An 18234-nucleotide genomic window follows, 5' to 3' on the forward strand; every position below is an offset into this window, starting at 1 on the left:
ACATGACCCGGAAGCTGTACGCCGGCTCCCTCGGCCAATAAAGCGAGATGAGCGCCACAACCCCAGAGTCTGCCACGACTGGACCTAATGGTCAGGGGTCCCTTTACCTTTACTAATAGCTCAGTGGTAGTTCACCTGCCTTGCATGCAAAATGTCTTGCATTCAACACCCTGACCTTGCTATGGACCTCGGTTGGTTGCCTGTTGAAGGGGCCTGGTAGGAATTATCCCATTTGGCAGATTGGCACCAGTCACTTGGTCTTCGCCTAATCATCACAACTTTGTAAGGTTTGGCATTGGAAAAGCTTGTCTATGGGAGGGGAGGTTGTGGTCATCACCTGCCCCTCCCCTTTAAGGTTATTCCGTTAAAGGAATCCAGGGGTCGTGGTTCCTGTCCAAAGCCTTGGTAGAGGCTAGGACCATGGGATGTCCTCTCTGGTGACCCTGAGGGGACCTCCGAGTTTATGTATATCAACAGGGCTTCCCCCTACTGGTGGTTAACCCTTGTGAGACTCCCTGCATGGCGGACAGGAGCCAGATATAGTCGGTTTGGGTCCAATGCCTAAGCCAATACCATTCACATTCTGTAACTAATACATTTGTGGCCTTTATTAGCCCATTAGCCTAAAATACTGGTGTCCACGTGTCTTATTCATCAAATGGGGGGTGCGGGGCCTTGACACGCAATACCTAGCTAGGAGGACCAATTGTCTGACTAGATATAAGGCAGCTTCCTATTGTCCCACAGCTGTAGAGCAGCCACTGAGAAAGCTTCTATCCATGCCATTGCAACTGTAGAGATACAGTTATCGACAGAATGTAGAGTCAATATGTCAAATCTTTCACACAAGATAAAATTGAAAGCCGTGGCGAGATCTCATAGGATCAGTAGCAAATCAAGATCAACAGAATCAAAAGCTGCAGCAAGAGCATACAATAGGATCAGCTGGGTAAAATGTCATCTCTCGTTCCAAGGTTGAAAACATGAACCAAAGCCATCATAGTCTCAGCGCTAAATCCAGGTCAAAAGCCAAAACTATCTTCAGGAGTATCTAAAGCTGCACAAGCTGTGTGTGTGTGTGTGTGTGTGTGTGTGTGTGAGAGAGAGAGAGAGAGAGAGAGAGAGAGAGAGAGAGAACGAGAGACAGAGAGAACAAAGATACAGAGAGAACGAGAGACAGAGAAATGGAGTGCTGCCTGTCTAAGGTTGCAAACATAAACACATTTATTGGACGTTATCCCCACTGAACACAGTGAGGTAATATTCTGAGTAAACAGGCAGAATATCAAGTAGCAAGTAATTTTTTCTTTCCCAAGCATATGTTTAGTTACAGCAGATTTAAGGCTGCTTGATCTGCTCTCTCCCTTGCCCTCCATGAGGCATTGGCAAATCCAGCCAATACATGACCCAGCATATCTCAGCTGATTTTCATGAATCAGAATGGACCTAGGTCCAGGTTGTAATGATCAGTTTTGTTTCAATACAGTGGGCAACACAGATCATTGTAAATTCTTGAAATGGAATTCATTTTTTTAATGTATCTCTTCCACCCATAAACATAGAAATATGGGATTTTCAGTTTAGGAAAAACGTTGAGCAAAGTGGTGATTTGATAGAGGTTCACTTTGCCCCATCAAAAAATAAATATTGTGGAACCCCCATTTTTGCTTCACATTAACCTTGGGTATTAGGCTAAAATATGATAAATGGAACAATGTCAACCAGTAGGATTCATGGCTATGTTGGGATTTCAGCTGGTTTATTTATCCCTGGTTTAAGTCCACCTGCCTTTATATTATAGCACACTGGCTCTAAGTGAACAATCAGTTCCTTTCCTGTCCTTCCTACATAGTTAAGAAATAGGACAGTTTTGGATTATACAATGTATTCTCATGGCCCTTTTTTCATATAGTAACCATTGATGTAAAAACATGTGTTTGTTTTACGGTGACAGAGTAATGGCCTTGTCAGTCGATAAATGAATGAACATTCAGATTGAGTTGCTGTATTCAACTTATGCTTCTGAGGACCAAACACCAGACAAAATGTCACAAATGTGCTTGTGGTTGATAGAAACCAAACTCAATTTACAAAGCAACCATATGCATACCTACTCAGAAGCCGTACTGAGTTCAGTGGGGCTCACCCATGCAAGCTGGTATAGGATTACAGGCTTCGAGTAGTAGCCTCAGTCATTTGGAGAGCCTAGGTCAAGGTCCTGCCAAATAATAGCCCTTTAACTCCCTTTGCGTGTGTACATGAAGTCATGGTGTCTTAAAACTGCTCTGCTTTGGCTAGATCATGACCAATATTATTGGAGTGGAATGGAAGATTATTTTGAATGGTACCCACATAATAATCTTTCCTTGTGTCATTTCTTATTTTTAATTCATATCCCTGAAAGTCAGGGGGTGAGGCGTAAATTTCCAAGAATGATTTATAGAACAAGATAATTAGCTAGAGGTGACATACTTGAGTTTATTATGCCGGAGACCGGAGATTCTTTGTACCACACAGTGCAGGTGACTTTTCCAAGGTTGCGCTACCAGTGAGTGATTGCATAATGAGTGATATGAGCTGTCATCCATCCTTTCCATAATTTGCAAAGCCCTGGCGTTCACAGAGTTCTGAGAACACAAAGCAATGAATGAGATATTAAACCATCTAATCCTTTCCTCCCTAATCCCTCCTCCCATCCAGTGCTTGCTTGAAAACAATGGTAATGAAGGGTAGGGATTTTGTGGTTTGATGCAGGCTCCCTGTGGTATTTCTTTGAAATGCTGAGACGCTGGAGCTTGCTCTCCCTTTCTTGTTTAGCCCAGTTTAGCAAAAAGAAAACAAAACAAAAAACCCTTCTTGCTCATCATAACCACAAGACTCCAAGGAGAAACACGAAGCGGTGTAGCTTTAAAGGTCTCATTAATTTCCTTTGTACTCCAAACCTGGAACATTAGAAATTGTGATAGCGCAGATTCTATTCCAAAGTCAAAAATTCACTCCAATTATCCCGCTATTTACATCAAAGAGAGCCTGAAAGGGATGCACACGAGAATTACATTCTTGTGCTGAAAAATTAATACATCGTTGACACTGACCCATTTTCCTGGCTTATGAATTTTTCAAGCTTTCCTGACTTGTAAGACAGATCCATGCTTAAACTTGTTTCGGGATATTGTCCCTTGAAAGATTAAAGAGCAAGGCCTGTTGTTCCTTTAGAGGACTGATAATGCAGAAAATAAAATATATTTTTAAAATGGCCTTCGCAATGCCAATGTCTAGACTATTTAAATCTCAAGCACTTGTTTCAACAAGGAGTACAAATGCACATATGAGTTCAGTTACACAAAATAGCATTTACATCATGATAGCATTCTATAAGACAAAGGCTGAATCTACACTTAGAGATCTGTAACATCTCAGTCACTCTGAATCAGGCTTCCTCAACCTCGGCCCTCCAGATGTTTTTGGCCTACAACTCCCATGATCCCTAGCTAGCAGGACCAGTGGTCGGGGATGATGGGAATTGTAGTCTCAAAACATCTGGAGGGCCAAGGTTGAGGAAGCCTGCTCTGAATCCTCATGACACAATAGTCAACTCACTGCATTCCCATGAATCCTTCCTCATGATTCCAATATTCTCCTGACCCAATTTGTGAGGTTTCTTCCCATCTCTTGTGCCTAATGTAGGTAAGTGACACATGATTCTTATGATCGGAGTGGATGATATCTACAATTTCATGAGGACTTTCCTCAAACACACAATTGACTCTGTTTTAGGAATGGGTAAATATGCCAGTTTCAGTTTCTCTTTCTGATTTTTTCCAAAGTTAAAATTGGTTATCCACATTTCCACATAGCGTTCTGGAAGCTTCTCTGTGTGAAAGAAATAAGCAAAAGCTGGCTTAAATTGGTTCGGTTATCTCTTTCAGTCAAGGTCATGCTGACTATAAAAGTGGGGCCAGAAGGAGCCGGGGCTTCACTTTCTCTTTCTATCTCTTTTCCTTCTGGTGTGGTGTTCTGTACGCAGAATGCTTAGTGTTAAGGTTTAGACTTATTATAAGTTATTGTAAGTTTAAGTTAAGTCTGCTGCAACTGGATTTCTTATGGACAGTGCCAACCCTGAATGTATTGGACGCGACCATTATGCTCATTTGCCTTCACTAGCAGTAAAGCTCTGCTGGATGAAATATTACAGTAATTGCCTCTAGTCCATTTTTTGGAAATCCTGCAAAGTGTTTAAGTTTTACTCTGCCAATTTTTACTCTGGGTCAATATTGAGTAAAATTTCAATGACAGCCTAACAGTGCCATGACACCAGGCCATCCCTCTCTAGGAGTAGGTGTTTCTTTTTGGGGTTTTTTTTTTTAAGTAAAGGATCCCTGGACAGTTAAGTCCAGTAAAAGGCAACTGTGGGGTTGTGGTTTTTATATCACTTCAGGCTGAGGAAGCTGGCGTTTGTCCACAGACAGCTTTCTGGGTCATGTGCCAGCAAGACTAAACCGTTTCTAGCGCAATGGGATCCCACAACAGCCAGAGCACACAGAACATTGTTTACCTTCCCGCAACAGCAGTACCTATTTATCTACTTGCACCAGCGTTCTTTTGAACTTCTAGGTTGGCAGGAGCTGGGACAGAGCAACAGGAGCTCACCCCGTCGTGGGGATTCGAACCGCCGACCTTCCGATCGGCAAGCCCAAGAGGTTCAGTGGTTTAGAACCCGCGTAGGTGATGAAGCAGACAAAGCTGGTAGAAGGCACTCCTAGCTGCAGAGGATACTTGGGTGACATTTGGGAGTTTCCCTAAGCTAAACACTTGTTTTTTCGGAGGAAGTGGAACCACTTCCAGATCAGGCAATTTGCCTATCTCCTGGACATGGGCACCACCCACCCACAACCTCCATCTTTCTTGGTTTCAAGCTTTCACAGCCTCTCTCAATTCACATCCTAATTTACCATATCAGTGATCCCATCCAATGAAAAGGAAGGATGTTTCCAAGGTCCACAGTCTTCAGAAGAGATTTCAAAATTTAATTCAGGATTCCTTTTAAAACATTATTCATTCATTATTCCCGCATGCCTTTGTTGTTGCCCTTATTGGTTATAAACTGCATTTGGGGGTCCTTTTAAGGGCTGAAAGGCGGTGTGCAGGTATTTTCAATGAATAAAGGGAAAAGAAATCATTATATATGATTTGTGCCAAGCGCTAGATGAGCCAAAAAAGCAAGTGCTGTGTTTTGCTAAGCAGATTCTATGTTAGGAACATTTAATATTTGTCCGTAAGATTTCATCACAGCCACTTTTAGAGAGGTGTTTTTGATATATTAAAATTGATTAGATTGTTTTGACAGCTTTACTTCTGCTCGGAGATTCTTACTGTTGCTTTTCTGCAGTAATCAATCTCTAGTCTGAAAGATTGTGGGTTGGGAAGGAGGGGGCGAGAGCTTTGCAAGATGCCAAAAATCATATGAAGCAAAATGAAACACAGTGTGGTTGTCTACTTAGTTCTTCAACTACTCCCCCCCCACACACCCCAAGAAAGAAAACAGCCAGCTCAGCCACAAAATCAATGGCTTTGGATATATGACCTCTGGCTGGCTGAGAAGACTAAAACCAAATGTGGGATTAGGTAGGACAAGACATGGAAATTGTCAAATGTAGTAGATCCTCCTTTTCAAGAGTCAGCAGGATGACTTGAAAAATTAACTAAAAATAAGTTATGTATAGCATCACCATACACATACCTAAATAAATGGAAAGCATATGTTACAATCTATACAACCTCCTGCAGTTCTGGTTATAAAGGGAGGGAGAAAAGTGCTGAGTATATAAAAATGGTGGAGAATTTGTTACATTTGTCTCCCCCACTGACCAACAAATGAAATTTATATGAAACATACACTAGACTTTCACTGTCCCATATGTGACCCCGCCTTGTACAGGAAATAATCAGTTTAGAGCTCATAATGTATGGAATATTAAGCATTTTCCATAACAAGGCATGAAGAAGAATCAAGTTGATATGTGTGTCCTGAGCTATAAATTTGCTATAGCCATTTCATTCATATATATATATATATATGTTTGTGTGTGTGTATATATATATATATATATATATATATATATATATATATGCAATGGAAATGCAATGGAAAAGATTGCTGGTTGCTGGAACATACACCAACTTTCAATTCCCAATTCCCTGATTTTATTAAATGCATTGCTTACATTCTGAGAAGTCAAGAAAATATTTGCTTTCTCCAGGTTCTCTAGGTTGGCCTAGATGACCCTAATAGTCCCTTCCAACTCTACAGGTCTGTGATTCTGTGATTCTACTCAGTTTTCTTGTAGCTAAAGAGACTGTATGCAGTGTGTAGGCAATATGAATCAATAGTGAAGACCTAGCAGGAGCATTGCTAAGTATGTCTTTAACAGTTCATTCAGATGGTCACATAAACAGTGTAATATTGTGGAATTCAAGTAATACCACAGTAGCAACTGAGGTATTCTGATTAGAAAAATACCCCATAGTGAATGAGATAAGGGGTTTATCCATACTGGAACAAAATGTGGGTATGCATTTGCCTGTCTCTTCATTGCCTGACCCTTCCTCCTTGGGTTAGAAAAATATCATCCCTCAGAGAAAATATTCATGCAAGTGCATGAAGATTCACACAACTGAGTGTTGCATATAGTTTGGCCACGATACACACAGTTTTAAAGACTGGATTCAAAGCTTGCAGCTCCACCTTAAACACTGAAGATTTCCAACACAGAAAGCATTTCTGTGTAATTAAAGAAGAAGACTAATATATAGAACATTGTGTGAAAACACTGTTGGCTCCAGATTTTATTTTATTTTTTTGGAGGCGGGGAGAGGGATCCTTGGAAAAGATCCCCTATGTGGTCCCCACATCTTGTCCACCATTCCTCTCCCTCTCTGGCCCAATTTTTGAGAAGAAAAGGTCAACTAGGTCAGGAGGAAGATCAACTGCTGGTCCTCCTCCTTGCTCACATATTTACTTGCAAGTGTCAATAGTGGGAAGGGCAGCAGTGCCAGTGGTGGTGGATGTTTCATTTGGAGAAATGGATCACTGCCTTATGAACCCCAATCTGCTCTCAGTCAGCCCCCACCAGCCTGTCAGCTTCCTCCTCATGGGCCTCAGTGTTGCCCTAGTAGAACTTAGCAGGCAGTTAGAGGATAGGGACACAACTTGAATTAGTTGGCTCTGCCATTCATTAGCTCTCGCCCTACCTACTATTGGTCTCTCTGCCTTCTGCCTTCTGCCCTACCAGTCCCAATGAGCAATGATCACTACTGACTCGGCTGACCAGCTGTGGGTACCATGATGATATATGGAGCCTGGTAGATGCCTGATGACACAAACTCCCAACAACCAACAACCTCTACATGAGAATAGTAGAGAGTTACTCTTCTGTAGGCTTCTGAAAAGCCAGGGCCTTTTGCAGGCACACTTGCAATGAAACAGAGATTTCAGTGTCGTACATGAAAACTTACACATGGCTTTGTGTGGGAAATATTTCATGTCCGATGTAGGTTTCGGATAGTCATTGGAGGGTTATATTCAGGGTTAGGCAAGGACCGCAAGCTGAGGGGATTATAGGAAACTGACAGATTTTCTGACAGAGGGCAACCTTCCAAACTGATTTATCGAAGAAATAAATTAGTTGACTGCACTGTGCTTTATTAAGTGGAACATTTTTCAGCTTTTGACATTTTGAAATTGGTATCAGCCACAAATGTTTTCCTAGCAAAGAGGACATGAAAGTTGCTCCGATTAAGTTAAGGGTCCATGTTTTATTTTCTATTTCCATGCAGCAGACACTTTCAAACAGCACCAAACCAAAATGAGGTGTGTGTGTGTGTGTGTGTGTGTGTGTGTGCGTAAACACACAGTGTGTGGGTATGTTATGTGAATATTTTTACCATCTTTATGTATGTTGATTTTGTACAGCCATTCATGCTTTCCCCTCACTGGATGTGAAAGGGATGTTGAAAACCAATCCCATTTTAGAATACTGAAAAGGTCAAGGTAGTATACTTGATAAATATATGAGACGTTATAATATTTTTGGTATCTAATTTTCATGTCTTGCACAGCATTAATCTTATCGAAAAGATGAACCATTCTAATGAGAACTGGAAATAGTATAAATCTGGCACATTCCCTTGCATAATTTTTAGACTGTAGAGGTGTGAAACTCACCTTAGCTGGCATATATTGTTTCTGTGTTAACAAAAGTGTAAGAGTGATGCTAAATTGAAAGCATATTTCTTCATCCAAATGAAGGCTAATTTTACCACTGCAAAGGCTTGTAAGCTATTTTCATTTCTGTATATGGCAGATCAACTGTTCGGAGGATTTTTCGATGCTCAAGTTCAAGTAAGATATGTAGTTTTAGTAAAAGGAACAACTCCCTTGTTCAACACACTGAATACAAAACATTTAAGTACTCTGAGGTCCATAGGTTCTGAGGAACACTGTGTTTCTTTGGGAAGGTGGGGAATGCCATATTGCAGACGCCACCATCCCAAGATGCATGCACAAAAATTCAAAATCTCAAAATCACAGAGAACTTTTGCCCGAGCTTGTAATGTTGGATCCACAATTTGGCCTGCTGGTTATGATTTCAGACTGCGTAAGTTCTCCTAGCCGTGTGGAACAGCTAGAAAGGATATCAGCTGGCACACACTTTCAGAATCAGGCTGCAGTTGTCCCTGGGAGGACTGGACATGATGGAGTACTGCCTCTCTTCTGAACTTTGAAGATGGATGGCTGCTGCCACAAGTAAATCAAGGGGTTGAATTGTGCACCATTCCATCCCATTCTTCCACAGTCTATTCCCATCCACAAGGTGTTCAGCAACAGCACCTAGAACTTGTTAATGGGGGGGGGGAGTTAAAAGGCAGCCCCGGGACATCTCATAAAATGTGAGTGGTTTTTTTTTTTAAAAAGCGAATTTTCATGCAAGGATTTTTTAAAAGTCTGAATATAGGAAGCTTCCTTATACTGAACCAGACCATTGGTCCACTTAGTTCAGTATTATCCACAATGACTAGAAGTGGTTCTCTCGGGTTTCAGACACAAGCCATTCTCAATCCTACCTGGAGGCGCTTAGGATTTTGCACCCAGAGCAGAGACTTTACCACTGAGCTAAGGCTTTTTCCCAATTGCAAGGTTGTGTGTACCAGTTGTGTGTCAAGCTTCTCCCCTCCTGTTTTTGGTGAATGCTGTATGGATATCCTCATCAGAAGATTTGATGGTGCACTTAGGGCAAAAGTTGAACACTTTGCATAGCAATAGAGATGGCCACTGTTGCATCAGGAATGGAGCAGATGATGTGACTCAGTGATGGAACAAAATCTGATAAATTTTGCCCTTATGTGATCTTATAAACTCTGGCAGCAAACTACTGGGGGCATTGGTTACAAATGTCAGATAATATGCCAGAGTTAGAGGAAGCTGTGAATCTTTTGGAACATATTTGTCTCAACGTTATTGAAAGGGCTTTATTTTTTTCTCTCTTCATTAATAAGCTTTGTGCTGCTTTTGTATTAAAAATAAGCTGCTTCTTGTGAATGAAAAGTGATGATACTTACATTTCTTTTGATCTTGACAAAGGCCACAATCCTTTTGAATGCTTTATAGTTTATTTGGCTTCTCTCTCTCTCTCTCTCTCTCTCTCTCTCTCTCTCTCTCTCTCTCTGGTAGTCCTGAGTAGTGGATATATCACATCTAATTCTCTTGAAACTCGGCCAAAGGTCAGTCTGGTGCAGGAGTGATACAGGATTAATGTGTCAGTAAATTGCTCATCACTGCTTGACATGAGAAATAGCTGGAGTGACAGAGCGCTGGCAGATGAGCCTTTAGCCAAGGAAGTTTCAACTGAAGGGGATTAAGACTAAGGCTAAGCCTTATGAGACTTTGACTATGCCACATTGAAAGAGAGAGCCCTGCCCTTTGTCTTTATATGTAGACAGCTTTCCCCTAAATTGTGCCTTGTTTCAATGCATTCAAGCCCTTGCAACTGGAGAAAGTTTAGCCCAAGCTTTCTCTGTGACACTTTTTAGCATCTGTGCCAATTATCTCTCCTTAAGAGATTTTTGGGGTGGGGTGGGAGGTTCTGAATGCCTGCTGTCAATAAATCCATCATTGTTGCCACAGGAGGGCACCGGCAGTAAATATGAACCTGAGGGTAGCAGTAGGTGACGTTATTTTCCCATTATAATATGATTTTACCCCATGGTTGCAAGGAGCCAGTTATATCAAATCACACATCAGGTTGAGGAAAGTGAGCAGTGTGGGAGCAAATTTGTAATGAAGAAAGAGTGAAACATTGTTTTATATTGATTTTAGAACAGTTGGCCAAATAGTAGGGGGGTATTTGAAAAAGCCATTAAAAGTGTATGGAGGTCTTATGGAGGAACTGGATAGGTGTGGGAAACCTGTGACTCTCTAGATATTACTGGACTACAACTCTTAGCAAACCAGCCATTGGCCATGTTGGTTGGGGTTGATGAAAGTTAGAGTTCCCCGACACGTTCCCCAGCTCTGAACCAAGGGATGAAGCAGGCGAACACTAGATTTGTTGTGGACCAACACGGCTACAATTCTAAGTAAATTGCACTGAAATTAGTTCTGAATCAAGGTGTAAGGATTATGTGGTAAGGTTGATTCTGGAGACTAGGAACTCATGATTTAAAATGGTGATATGAAGGTCACAAAAAATCTCTTTGCAGTTAGGTGGCCCATGGACTGCAGGTTAGCCGCCCTGCTCTAATCAGACTGCGTAGTTGACATTTCTTAAATCATCCCATTGTGGGATCCAGCTATATGTGGATCTCATCCTGAAAGGATGGAAAGAAAACAGTAATGACATCTGAAGATTGCAGGTAATGCCTCTGAAGTTTATGTTCCTTTCCACAGTCCAGCAGCTTAAGACTCATTGTTTTCAGGGGGACTTGCACAGGGAGCTGTATCCTGGATAAGACTGAAAAGGGCAATAGTAGGTTCATGATCCAACGATCTGTGTGCACATTACTTTGGGTACCCATATCTCTGAATCCATGGTTTAAAGCCATGGTTTTCCCAGTAGTGATGTATGGAAGTGAGAGCTGGACCATAAAGAAGGCTGATCGCCGAAGAATTGATGCTTTTGAATTATGGTGCTGGAGGAGACTTTTGAGAGTCTCATGGACTGCAAGAAGATCAAACCTATCTATTCTTAAGGAAATCAGCCCTGAGTGCTCACTGGAAGAACAGATCGTGAAGCTGAGGCTCCAATACTTTGGCCACCTCATAAGAAGAGAAGACTCCCTGGAAAAGCCCCTGATGTTGGGAAAGATGGAGGGCACAAGGAGAAGGGGATGACAGAGGACAAGATGGTTGGACAGTGTTCTCAAAGCTACCAGCATGAGTTTGACCAAGCTGCAGGAGGCAGTGGAAGACAGGAGTGCCTGGTGTGCTCTGGTCCATGGGGTCATGAAGAGTCGGACACGACTAAACGCCCCCGGAAGTCCCCAAATTTGTACCTTCCAAAGCAAGATGGGAACTGAAGCACAGCCATCCTTAAAAATTTGTGCTTAACTGAATTTTGCTACGCAGTTTGCCAGCCAAGCAATGTTTATGAAAATGCATATACTAGGATAAAGTGTGCACAAAAAATGGATATATTGGTGAAAATAATAAACCAAAATGGATCATATTAGGTTAATATTCTGGTAACCAATGAAAAGGCCCATATGTTGTGTGGAAAGTCCTGACTCCTACAAAAAAATATTGTAAAATGTAATAAAAATGACATGAAAGCAACCCTTAAGCAGATTTTGGCTGTGAATGCATAGGGAAATGTCCTAACCATTTTATTTGAGAGGAAAGTTTTCCTCACAATTAATTACTTATAAGTGTTATCAGATCACTAAAAGCATCAGCATTGTGAAATATGCTTCCTAATTTGGACATGCTTGCTGAACAAAGAGGCTACTAACAGGAAGAAATGCAGTTGAAGTGTTCCAGGAGTGGCCATGTGTCCTCTATTTCAAGGGCTGTCTGATTTAAAGAAACGTAAGAAAGGAGTGCAGAGTTCCTGAAGCTGCCTGCCAACAGCCCAAACTTCATTCACTATACCAGACTGATTCATTATTATACCTTCTCTCTTCAGGTGATTTTTTTCTAGTCACACAATATTTTTCCTAGCCCTGTAATGACATGCGTAGACCTGCATCCCATTATGGGCTGACTGAAAATGAAGACAAGTACATATTACTATAGAGAACCTTTGCATGTTAAAGTGGACCTTATAGATATAATTGTCAAAATAAAAAATAAAAATTGTCCAGTAGCACCTTATAGACCAACTGAGTTTGTTCTGGTATAAGCTTTTGTGTGCATGCACCCTTCTTCAGATACACTGAAGCAGAAGTCACCACACCCTTATATATAGTGGGAGGGTGGGGTATTTCTCAGAAGAGCAGGAGGAGATGGGTGATTGGCTCAATGGGTATGGTAAACCTGTTAACTACTTATAGGTAGGTAGCCATGTTGGTCTGCCATAGTCAAAACAAAATAAAAAAAATCCTTCCAGTAGCACCTTAGAGACCAACTAAGTTTGTTATTGGTATGAGCTTTCGTGTGCATGCAGATTCTGAAGAAGTGTGCATGCCCACAAAAGCTCATACCAGTAACAAACTTAGTTGGTCCCTAAGGTGCTACTGGAATGATTGTTTGTTTGTTTGTTTCTGTTGACTACTGTAAATGACGGTTAATGACTGCAATTAGTCCTACAGGAAAAAGCAAGGGATAGTATGCAGATGCTTATAGGAGATTGTCATGAATTTATTTATGGACAAAAGAGAGCACTTCTTTACACCATGCAAGATGTAATTATGGTACCCTAGACAAATTCATGGATGATGGATGATGATTCAGTGGCTACCAACCATGATGGCTATGTTCTGTCTCCACATTTGGGGACAATATGCCTCTAAATAACAGTTACTGAGAACCACAGGTGGGGTGAGTGCGGTTGCACTAGGTGATGCTTGTGGGCTTCCTATGGCATCTGGTTGGCTACTGTAAGAACAGGATGTTAGAGTAGGTGGGCCTTGATCCAGTAGGACTCTTCTTATTTTCTCAGTGGACTACTGTGTTTATTCAGGGTTTGGTCCATGTATTTTATATTCTGTTAAAAAGAGTGCATCTGGTTGATCAGATGAATCTTCAAATCAGTACAAAGATCCTTTGTGATGGAGTATTTTGGAAGTAGTAGAGGAAATAAGTGTTTTGAAAAATAGATAGGACTAGGGGTGGGAAATAACTTGTCTGGCACTCGTGAGCAGAAGGAAGTTTGAAGCCAAGGGTAAAAGAAGCCACACACACAAAAACCCACACGGTAAAAAATGATCAGGCAAGAAGCTTGAGAAAAGGAGGAAGAAACAAAGACTTAGATGGATTTTTAAACCACCAAGGAAGCAATACTGGGTTGTTGAAAGCATAAGTGATAAAAGCTGAATTGTTGCTGAATACACAAAGAAGCCACTAATGGAAATCAAAGAGCAAAAGGTGGGCCAGAGTCTCAGGGTATTTATTTAAACCATATCAGCATTGGACATAACCCAGTCTTTGCTGAAGGTGCAGTGGATTTCCACAGGCCCCAAAGAGCAACACATCTTTTCCTCCAGAAGCTGGGTAGCATCAATGGTGGTTTCTGATGGTGATGCTCAAGGTCTCATATCTGGTTCTCTCCTCCCCATATAATTCTCGCAACAAAGCTATGAGGTACGTTTGGCTGGGAAACAGTGTTTGGCCCAAGGGCACCCAGTGAGCCTTTTGTACATGAAGTGCTATCACTGTGACATTTGCTCCAACTGTGTAGAGAGGAAAGTGGGACAATGTCTATTGTCTATTGGTTTTGCGTCTCTAACAGGCCATACATTTGGAAGAATATCTGCAGAGCCTGTATTTGCATGCAGCCTAACCCTGAAATGCAGAACCCTGCATGATCAGAGTTCCCTGTCTCTGGCAGAGCTGAGATTTCTCTGAGGGGTTGCCACCACAGACTACCTGAATGAACCACAGTTGGAGAACCCCTGATCTCATTATACACAGTCTTGCCTCATATTTCCCAAAGTACACACAGAAACACCCACCCACCTCAGCTACTTCTTGCCCAGTCAAATCCTTATTCCAGAGGTTTTCAACCAATGTGCCATGGCACCTTCAGGTGCCTTGAATGATGCTCAGGGGTGCCACAGGTAACACTGGACTCTGTCCCTCTTTCCTTCCCTCCTCTGACGCCATCTTGCATCTCTGCCTCCCAAAGGCTTGCACAGCTGTTTGTTGCAGCAGCTACAGCTACAAGCTCTGCAGGCAAATGGTGCCTCTTGGGCTGGCCAGGGGGTGCTAGTTGCCGGGAGCTGAGGTAGCCTTGGAGTAAGCAAGCAAGTGGGTGAGGCAGCTCAGCCAGGCAGTCTGCCAGGCTTTGCTGTTGGGAATGGACAGAGAAGTCCCAGGCCCCAGTAGGGCAGTGGGAGGAGGCATCTCTTTTGGGGGTGGGGTGGAGGCAAGCTCAGAGGCCGGGACACTGGCAGCAGCTGCCTGGAGGACTCCCAAGGAGAGGGGAGAGGAGAGGAGGCTGAGGGTATACTCCAAAAGGGAGGGTGATTTTAAAAAGGGTGAGGCTGCCAGCTCTGCAGGCAAGGGGTGACATAACTGGGCTCCTGAGCCACACAGTGGTACCGCAGAAAGTATGTAGTTGGTCAAGGAAGCTGTGCACTCCAAAAGGTTGAAAACCTCTGCCTTATACTATTATCACAGTGGCCAATTAGGTGCATTTAGCTAAAAACATTTCAGCTCCCCCGCTCTCTTTCACATACTTTTTCTCCCCCTCTTCTTCAATGCATACATACAGACATAATTTTATTTGTATGCCACCTTTCCACAGTTCAAACCATGCTCAAGGTGGTTTTTATATGTGCTAAAAGCCACCCAGTGTGGCTGGGGCAATCTGAACAGATGGGTGAGGTATAAATAATAAAATTCTTAGGGTTATTATTAATAATATTACAACATGAAAAACTACATAACTTCAACGCAACAAAAGTAGTTAGCAACAATAAATAAAACATTAAAAAACACAGAACCAAACTGAACAATTTCCACATAAATCATAAAGATCTAAAATAAAGATTTTTTTTAAAAAAAGAAACAACGGCAAAAGGAGCAACAGCCCCTGCCCCCAAATAACACTGCAACCCAAGAGTCTGTTCAGCAGCCTCAGCTTATGTAGCTGGAGTCTGTCCAACAGTCAGGGCCTTGTCCTCTCAGGCCTGATGGAAAAAGGCCTGCAATGAAGGGAGCAGGTCTTTCTGCACATATCTCTGTTCTCAGATCCCATCCTGCGGGCAAATAGTCCATTCAGAAGGGAAACTATTCTAACCATTAGCCCCTATTAGGGACATATCAACTGGTCATCCTTGACTATTAGCAAGCCATCAGCTTAACAAAGCAGCCCTAACAATATGAATGTAGAGAGGAATGGCATAACTGCAGGAAAAAAGTAGAATCAGGGATTCAGAGAGGCGATCAATATATGGAAAGGCAAGACAACTAGCAATGCTGATGAAAAGCAGCCATAAAGAGTAGGGTAGATAAAAGAGGGGCGCATAATAAGATAGCAGTAAATAGACAGATAAAAGGCAAAGTTCTGGCAGGTAGTAAGGAAGCAGTCAATAGGGGAGGGGAGCACAATTAATATGACACATAATAAAGTGCAAATCAATGGGACAAAACTCAGCTAATTCAGCAAGAGGCAAAGGGTCAGGTAATATTAATAATGAGAACAACTACTAAAGCAAAGCCCTACTTTTCTATAGCTCACTGTAGATACATCAGAGAGATCACTTCATTTACTTGGTGACCTTGGGGGGGGGGCAGTCACCATTTCCAAATCAAACTTACCTCACAGGTTTGTTGCAAGGATTATATGGGAAGAGAGAAAACCACTTTCTTTGTTCTTGACTCACGTTCAGTGCCATCATTCACAACATCAGTAAAGTAAAATAATCCCTTTTACCTGACTCCACTATTCTTTTCAACCGCCAGCCCGAAATTTAACTGCCACTTTGTTGTGTGTCAGTTATGTGTACCCACATAACTAAACCACATGACTAAACCACCTAGCCTTTTGGGCTTGACGATCGTAAGGTCAGCAGTTCAAGTCTGTGCCATGGGCTCAGCTCCCGTTGTCTGTGCCCAGGGGGTGCAACTTCAGGCCTTCCTTTCTATGTCTGGAGCATTAAACACCCAGTAGTTCTGTGCCCTGTATGTGTGTGTAAATTCTTGGGTAGGCTTTTTCAGTTATTTCATCCTGTAAACATTGTTGTGCAACGGGCCCCAGCAAGCCCTGCTGCTGCAAAACAAAACAAAACAAACAAACAAACAAACAAACAAACAAACATTTGTTTCCTCCTTTACAGCAGGATACAATGGAGCTAGATTCTGTTATTAGTTGCTGAAGTTTTATCTGGGTACATCACACATATTTAATCCCAAAGCATCTCTGTGAGAAAGCTAACAATGCAATGCTATTGTTCCGGTTTCTTATTCATTGTGTTAGCGTCTACATCTTCATTCAGAGCTATTTTCCATGCTTATGAATTTTCTCACCCCAGGATTATATATCTTTAACATTTATCTCAAAATTGCCATATAAAAATAATGATGTTGGAGAAAAAGGTGGAGAGAAGCCCACCGATGGGAAAGAGCTAAGCTGTGTGCTGTAAGCTGATTATTGGTAAAAGGACTGGAAGGTGAGACAGAATGTTTATTTCAGCATCTGGTATTAGGGAAATCTGAGTCATTCCATTGCTAGACTTTATTTTCATGTTTCTGATCACTGGTTCACACTCGCCCCCCCTTCTCGCTGGTATCTGCCTTCATGAAATGAACCACACCTCCTGAACCTTGAAAGGTAAAGCCAGTGTCTCTATGGGAAGAGCAGAAGTTTCATGTGATTTTTTTGGGGGGTGGGAGTGGAATCCAGAAGAGATGGTGGAGGAGGAAGAAGATGCAAGCCATGAGAAAAAGGGAAGGGGAAGGAAATGGGGTGCAGGAACGGATGTAAGGAACACAGAAGCAAAGATGTGCATGGACCAGGGCAGGTTGGGAACAGTCCCAGTTGCAATGGGATCAGGGGCTTATGGGAACCAGTTGGAGTGCAAATCATGAGACAGGAAACTGGCTTTGCATAGTTGTGGGTATGTGAAGTAGACATGGTCAAAACAGACACTTCGGTTTCTTTCATTTTTCCTTCTACACATTTCCAGGTCAGTTTTGCGACTTTTTATAAAATAAAATAAAATCATTGTGAAACTGATCAGTGTCCTAGTGCAAATTTATCCTAATATATATGGCTTAATACATTTTGGTTTTTTTACATGTTTGAGCAAGGGGCTTCAATGAATGTACCGTGGTACCTCGGGTTACATACGCTTCAGGTTACAGACTCCGCTAACCCAGAAATAGTACTTCGGGTTAAGAACTTTGCTTCAGGATGAGAACATAAATCGTGCTCCGGCGGCATGGCAGCAGCAGGAGGCCCCATTAGCTAAAGTGGTGCTTCAGGTTAAGAACAGTTTCAGGTTAAGAATGGACCTCCGGAACGAATTAATTACTTAACCTGAGGTACCACTGTAATGCATTTTGTATGTTACTTTCAGAAATGTGCACATTTTAGCCTAGTAAGTGCATTTTGTACTCCTGGCTGGACTACTGCACTGCAAAATTTCGCTTTCAGGTTGCATATTGTTTCAGGAATGGGCTCATCCACACTTCCATTAGTGTTGCAATATGTAGGCACAGGTCCATGCTTTGGGTGCTGAAATGGAACAAATACTAAAACTACATTAAATACTAAAACTACGAAAGCTCATACCAAGAACTAACTTAGTTGGTCTTTAAGGTGCTACTGGAAGGATTTTTTTTATTTTGACTATGGCAGACCAACACGGCTACCTATCTGTAACTAAAACTACATTGACATTTGTTCCGATTCAGCAGTGGGTTATCTCAATGGGGCAACCCCCCCCCAACCCCCCTTGCTTCCACCTGGATCTGTGCCTACAAACCACTCGCACAAATGGAAGTCCAGATGAGCCCAGTGCAAATTAAGTAAATTAGCATTTAAATGTGAACTTAACCAAACATATTTCCCATTC

General features: G+C 42.0%; 1 long non-coding RNA gene across 1 annotated transcript in view; it reads left to right on the forward strand.

Moving 5' to 3' along the window:
* The first annotated feature begins 3583 nt into the window (after nt 1-3583).
* Nucleotides 3584-18234, forward strand: part of LOC310688580 — a 29141-nt gene continuing 14490 nt past the window's right edge. Inside the window, exons 1-2 of the long non-coding RNA XR_014517051.1 lie at nt 3584-3691; nt 9731-9780. This is a non-coding gene — a long non-coding RNA (uncharacterized lncRNA). The remainder of the gene's footprint in view (nt 3692-9730; nt 9781-18234) is intronic.

This window comes from Podarcis liolepis (assembly GCF_965112155.1).
Source record: "Podarcis liolepis genome assembly, chromosome: 11".
Classification (NCBI taxonomy): domain Eukaryota; kingdom Metazoa; phylum Chordata; class Lepidosauria; order Squamata; family Lacertidae; genus Podarcis; species Podarcis liolepis.